Raw genomic sequence first — 7,179 nt, forward strand, 5'->3', positions numbered from 1 at the left:
TATTTTACGTATAAATGCCAAATCCAACTGCAGAGTAAGGAGAATCCACAAATCTAATTTTAATGTAGTTTCTTGCAATGCAATCCAAGTAAAAATTAGTTTTTTTTTTTTTTTTTGTTGAGAAACAAGTAAAAATTAGTTAAGTTTGTCATTTCATGTAAAATTAATATCCTGTCCAGTAAGGTCAAATCTAAACAACTGAATATGTTACTCAAATAATAAAATACAGAAAATTTAGTTATACAATCAAGCTTCTCTGCCCAAAAGAAAAAAAAACAGTAACGGCCAATATATTACAACTTAGGATATCACCTTTATGAGAAAATCGTCATGTGCAATTTTATTTAAGCAAATTCAAATTTGAAATGTAGCAGGACCTCTGCTTGGATTTTCTAATCTCTTCAAATCCTAGAACCAAGAAAAGCATTTTTTATTGAATGTAGTTCCTTGCTAACTTCCTCAATATTCATTCTTTCTTTTAGTGACCCCACGGAACATGCAAGACCAATTTCAAGGACTGAGACTAAGCACTTATACACATAAGCTTCCACTTGGCAGTGATTAACATGACCTTGATTTACTTCATCTACTACAATTTCATTCTCATTATTATATTCTCTAGCTGCAACTGCAGCTACTGGAATTTCTTCAACTTCTCTTATGAGAAGTGTTGGGTCCACAATTTGAACAAGTCCTTCTAGCAATGCCATCTTAACAAAATTGTGGATATTGAGATCATCTTTAAACATTTCATCAGTTGGACTCTTTCCCAAGAACATCTCCATAAGAAATACTCCAAAGCTATACATGTCCCCCTCTGTTGATATCGCTGCCCATGCCATACTCTACAATTTATGATATGTAAGAAGATTTTGCAGTTCTTATTATAATGCGATTTGGGATTTAATGAGAGTGCAAATTCATTTGATTCATAAAAAACCAAAAAGAATTTGAACTTAAGAAAGAAGGATAAGATAGATGCTATCATTTCAAAATTTCATGTGAAAAAATGAGAATTTCTACATTAGAATAGAAATTTAGGGTCTCTGGTGGAACTTGGGAGGTATTTTTTTTATTTATATGAAGCACGAGAAACATGGTTAATGATTAGGACTATGAAAATGTAATCAAATTATTTTACAATTGATATGGATATGTTGCACACATTAGGTACAAGTGTTCCTAAATGTCTTCGCTGGACCCGTATTCAAATAAAATCAGAGGTCCAATTATTATCCATTACTTGAATAATGTTGGTTGACATGCAATAAAAAAAATAAAAAATAAACATAAACATAAAACAATACATTAGATCTGTTTTGAGACCAGCTATACCATATCTGATATAGTTGATTGACAAGCTATCATCACAACAAATAGAATTGAGGAAATAAATGCCTAAAAAATGGCATGGCCAATGCATAGTCAATAATTTAGCTCTGTCAATTAATCAGAGGGCTTCTGCGCCCCCAATCATTCTATTTTCGTTTGTGGCGGGAACCTTATGATTTATCAAGGTATAAATCGTGTTGTGAGTTTGTGTGTTTCTGTGCTGCATATTAATACAAAGAAAATTCTATATTAATAGTAAGATAATTGCAAAAAACAATTCAATATGTTTCAAAAACTATTATTAACAAGATCCATAAGCATTTTTAAGAAATTAGACAGTTGGAAAGATAGTTACTTGGACCAACATAGTCAATAGACCCCTTTATCTCAATTGTACTAGTTTGCTTTTGAGAAGAACTAGGAAGTTGCTCGCGCGATGCGCGAATAATGCTATATAAGCTTTTATGTAAGATGATTTTGAAAAATGTAGTACATATATTATAACACAAATGGTGAATATTTTCATTGCTAAAATCACCTACAATTGCTTCTCAAAAAAAAAAAAAAATCACCTACAATTATAGCTGAAACTTCAGACCAAGTAGGCATATTTTGTTCCCTACCATCAGTTGATCATGAACCCAATTAGCTGCAAGGATATGTTGTACATATCAGACTCGTTGAATCTATTGTTTTTCATATGAAATTTCTAACCAAGGCATTGATCTCATCAAGCATCCTCAATAATATTTTAACTATATATAGTAGTGTCAAGGTCATATAGTGAGTCATGTCTAGGCAAAGCAGTTAGCCCATTATCAATCTCTTTGGCGCCTTCTCAAAAAAAAAAAAAAAAAAATCTCTTTAGGTGTGCAAAACGGGGTTTTTCTCCAATTATCAAAAGTAACGACCCAATTTTGTGGTAGTTTTGGACATTCGATTGAAAGATGTAAGGACTTCGTCCTTCATTAGGGCATTGACACTCTCTCATAGAATTCATTGAAACATGGAGTTGAGCCTCCTTATATTAACCTTATAATGTTAATTTAGGATGTTTTAGGTATCAGCAATTCTGATTTGAATAAATATAATTAGATATAATTATCCTAAAACCTAGTCCAAAAACTTGTTCTTAACCCACAATCCATCTTCAATACACGTATGACAATAAACTAATTACCGAGTATTTATAGGAAAGCAAAAGTACAAATACAATATTTAGAAAGTTCATGTTTGATTTATGATAAAAAGAAGTGGCAAAGTGCCGGTCAAAGACCAAAAGAGTTTGTATTTCAAACAATTGGCAGATTTTGTTATATACCTTTCTATAAAATTCATGCTTATAGTACTGTTGGAATAAATAACAGTCACACTAATAAAAATAAAAATAAAAATTGAAAGAATTGACTTGTAATTAATATATATATATATATATATATATATATATATATATATATATTCTTAAATGTTTTGAATTATTCTAATATCACTCACACATACACAATCAAAATGTTGCAAAATGAGCATCACTTAAGATAAATTTCATAGCTATAGTCATTGTCCTTTCAAGATTGTTTAATCTTAGCATATGGCTTGAGTAGACTGGTCTTTTCAAAATAAACAAAAAGCTAAACCTACTTTAAAATATAAATTGGATTATGGGATCAAGTAGTTATCATCTAGGGTGGAGGGTTTTTAATTTTTTTTTTTGTTCTGGTTTAGTGACAAAATTTTCAAATTAAGCAAACCATAAAAACTATAGAAAAGAAAGTAAAACCAAAATAGTGTTTATATGAAGCAATTTACAACGTTACTTCTAGCACAGACCATATTTATTGTGTATTGCTACAATTTACAATATGAACACATAAAAAATAGTTTGTTGCTCCTGCATTAATAGTTGCCTATAGCAAAACATTCAACTATTTTATCAAACAATTTGCATGCATATAAATTAAAGGCAATTGCGTTCAAACCAAAATTACAAAGTAAAATTAAAGATATCAAAGTAATAAAGTAAAAAATTAAGAGACTGACAGAGAAAGGGTTGTTTTTAGAGATTATATACCCACCTTTTAGAGAAAGAATTACCTTATTATTAAATTTGGGATCTAAAACATAGCTCCGAGAAGAAGATATAATGGTTGAAGCAAATTGGCATCAATGGAGCTAGAAAGGGTAGAGTTATCTAATGGGATTTGGGTTATTGTCCAAAGAACTATTACATTGATTTATTTTCCTCAGTGTCCAGCAAGCTCTAAGGGCTACAGATAATATATATATATATATATATATATATATAGATTTAAAAAGAATTATATTAGTGTGCATCAAATTTAAAGGGGAACTGAAGAGTTAAGAAAGAGAAAGAGGTGAATTTGATTTTGCTAAACAATAAGTAATGTGCATCTTTTCAATTTCTAAAAGGATGTTGGAATTTATTTTTCAAGTGAAGGTGATTTGGGAAGGTTAAATGCAATAATTAGTCTAATAGAACTCAAATAGAGCGCCACATGGCAGGACCTCATGCTCTCCCGCATGAGGTCTCTGCTTTTATATATATATTGATTAGTAACAGTTGAGACGAGTCTTGGTAAACCAAAATCGCTTACATGAGCCACCAAGTCATTGTCAAGAAGAATGTTGCTTGGCTTCAAATCACAATGAATGATTGGTAGCACAGAATGGTTGTGAAGATAATCTAATGCATAAGCAACATCAATTGCAATATTTAGTCTTTGACGAAGGCTCAAGACCCTCGATTGTATCTTTAGATGCAGCCAGGTATCTAGACTCTCATTTGTCAAGAATTCAAAGATTAGAGCTTTAAATTCATTCTCACTGTAATCCATGCTTGAGCAACATGTTAATATCTTGACAAGATTCCTATGCCGAATATTTCTTAGTACATTACATTCAGCCATAAAACTCTTGGAAGCACCCTTTCGTTGAAGGTTAAGGACCTTTACAGCAACTAATCTTTCCTCGGGATGAAGAACTCCTTTATATTCAGAGCCAAAACTACCAGTCCCAACGAAGTTACTAGAAGAAAATCCATTGGTTGCTTGATAAAGCATTTCATGAGAAACATTTGGAAGGAGGTCTATTGTTGAACCCAAAGAAGATGAATTCCTTTTTGATTTTTTCCTCCAATGAAGAAAAAGAATGAATGAAAACAGAAGGAAACATACAACAACAACAACAATGATTGCAGTTTTAAGTTTTAATGCCAGGGACTTTTTAGGTTTCATGACTTCAATAGGACATGGAGTCAACAGCAATTGTGGAACACCACGACAAAGTTTAGTATTTCCGATCACTGATATAGCACTTGAATTTATGAAAACTCCCTCTGTTGGTACTTCCCCCTCGATATCATTGAATGAGATGTTCAATTCTTTTTTAAAAAGCAAGCTTTTCTAAACCTTTTGGAATTGATCTTGATAGGTTATTTCTTGAAACATCAAGGAATTGGAGGCCTTTTAAGAAAGCCATAGATGAAGGTAAGGATCCTTCAAAGGAATTCCCTTCCAAGCTAAGGTACACCAAGCTCAAACAAATTCCTATGGAGCTAGGTATATCCCCAGAAAAATTATTCTCAAAGAAATCAAGTTTGTTAATATTTTTCAGATTGCCTATTTCAGAAGGTAGTTTGCCGGTAAATGAGTTGCGAGACAAGTTGAGTAGTATTGTAAGGGAAGATAGACCAATAAGCTGTGGGGGGATGAATCCACTAAGATTATTTTGTGAAATGTCTAAGTATTGCAAATTTGGGCAATTCCCAAGACTTGGAGTTATGCTTCCTTCTAATTTGTTTTTATGTAAATCGAGTCAGAATAACTGAGTAAGGTTACCTATGGAGGTTGGTATCTCTCCTAACAATCTATTTCCATTTAAAGACAATGCTTGAATTTTCTGAAACTTCTTAAAACTAGTGGGAATGAGGCTTGTAAAAAGATTATACTCCATGCCAACATCAATCAAGTTGACAAGATTCCCTAATGTTACAGGAATAGTTCCAGAAATTTCATTGCCTCCAAAATATAATTTAGTAAGTTGGGTTGACAAGCTACCTACAGGTATGGGCAAAACACCTCCAAATTGGTTTCTACTTAAATCCAATATATCTAGTTTACTACAATTGGACAAAGATTTTAAGAAATCCAGGCTCCTTCCTAGGTAATTGTTGGCCAAGACTAGAATTCGAAGATCTGGCAGATTTCCCAAATTAGTTGGAACTAATCCCAAAAAATTGTTTACACCAAGATCAAGGATTTGAAGCTGAGATGCGTTGCATAATGAAATAGGAATTGGCCTAGAGAATTCATTAATACCAAATAAAAGTAATTTGAGATTAGGGAGAGTGAGGCCAATGTTGGCTGGCAACGTATCGTTGAGTTGGTTTCCTGAGAATGAGATTATCTGGAGAGATGATATATTGTAAAGTGAGGAAGGGATTGTACCTGAGATTTTATTGGCTAAATTTAGCCAATAAAATCTCAGGTACAATCCCTTCACCATTTTAAAATCTCAGGTACAATCGCAGGTAAAATCTAAAAAACGTAGTCCTTTTCACCATTTTAAAATGGTGAAAAGGACTACGTTTTTTAGATGACCAATGCCATATGGTATATGTCCCACCAATTTGTTAAATGCTAGAGAGAAAATTCTAATTGATGAAAGATTTCCAAAAGATTGTGGGATTCTTCCTGTCAGATTGTTTGCACCAAGCCGAAGCAATTCAAGCTTCTTCAAAGAGCCTAACTCTGCTGGAATTTTCCCATTGAGTTTATTCACTTGAAGATTTATCAATATGGCATTGGAGCAGTTGGATAAGATGGATCGTACGTCACCTTCCAATGTGTTATTGTTAAGATAAAGCTCTTGCAGTCGGAACAAATGACCAACTTCATGTGGGATTTTGCCATAGAAGCTGTTGTTTTGGAGATTGATGATCCTCAGGAAGGTGAGATTACTGATGTAAGGTGATATGGATCCTCGTAACTTATAGCCTTGTAGGTCAAAGGCTGCGACTCTTTGGTGTTGTCGGCCACATTTGATTCCAAACCAGTTGCAGAAGTGCATAGAATCATTCCATGAGCTGAACATCATATCTGGGTCATGAGTTATAGATTCTTTGAAACGATCAGTCTCGTTTGTTGGAGCACTGGCAGTAATGGTGGGTTGCAATAAGTACAATAAGTTTATAGAAAAAAGAAGAATGACATGAAAGTGCATAGGCCAGAGTGCATATAAGTTGGTTTGGTGAAGCTTCATTTGGTTTGGGGGTAGGAAGCTGGTAAATTTTTTGTTGGTGTCAGATATGCAACTGAACAATCAATTTTACTTGGTTGCAATTATGTAAGGGGGATGAGGGAAGATCTATATATAGAATATATTTTTGGTAAAGGTGGACTCGCAATGAGAGCTAAGGTTGGAACAGAAACACAATGTGCCAGGAAAGTCTGGGAAAGCCTTATAGACTTAGAAATCACACCAAGATAACACCATTTAGGAGAAAAAAAAAAATTTCTCGTTGACCATAAAAGAATGACCTCTCATATCAGCAACTCCCACTAAGTCTTGCCGATTGGATTCCATGGACATCTCCATCAACTCATTAGTCTTCTAGTTAATTGAACAGAAATCATTTCACTCATTCATTTTATTGGAGTAGTGCCAGAGTTACAGCAATTACGTTGTCTACCATGATTTATTTGCAGAGAATTCACAATTGATTCCCAAAATTTTAAGAGTACAAGTGTACAGCATAATTGTAAAGTGTTTTCAAAATTCTAATAAGATGGATTTATTACTTAGAGCACCTGTATCATGCATATATCACAT

At 33.2% G+C, this 7,179-nt stretch overlaps 1 pseudogene; it reads right to left on the reverse strand.

Annotated features, from left to right (window-relative positions):
- Positions 1 to 401: 401 nt before the first annotated feature.
- On the reverse strand, positions 402 to 6,609 carry LOC142638295 (uncharacterized; annotated as a pseudogene).
- Between the last annotated feature and the right edge of the window lie 570 nt (positions 6,610 to 7,179).

Source organism: Castanea sativa, chromosome 6 (genome assembly GCF_040712315.1).
Source record: "Castanea sativa cultivar Marrone di Chiusa Pesio chromosome 6, ASM4071231v1".
Classification (NCBI taxonomy): domain Eukaryota; kingdom Viridiplantae; phylum Streptophyta; class Magnoliopsida; order Fagales; family Fagaceae; genus Castanea; species Castanea sativa.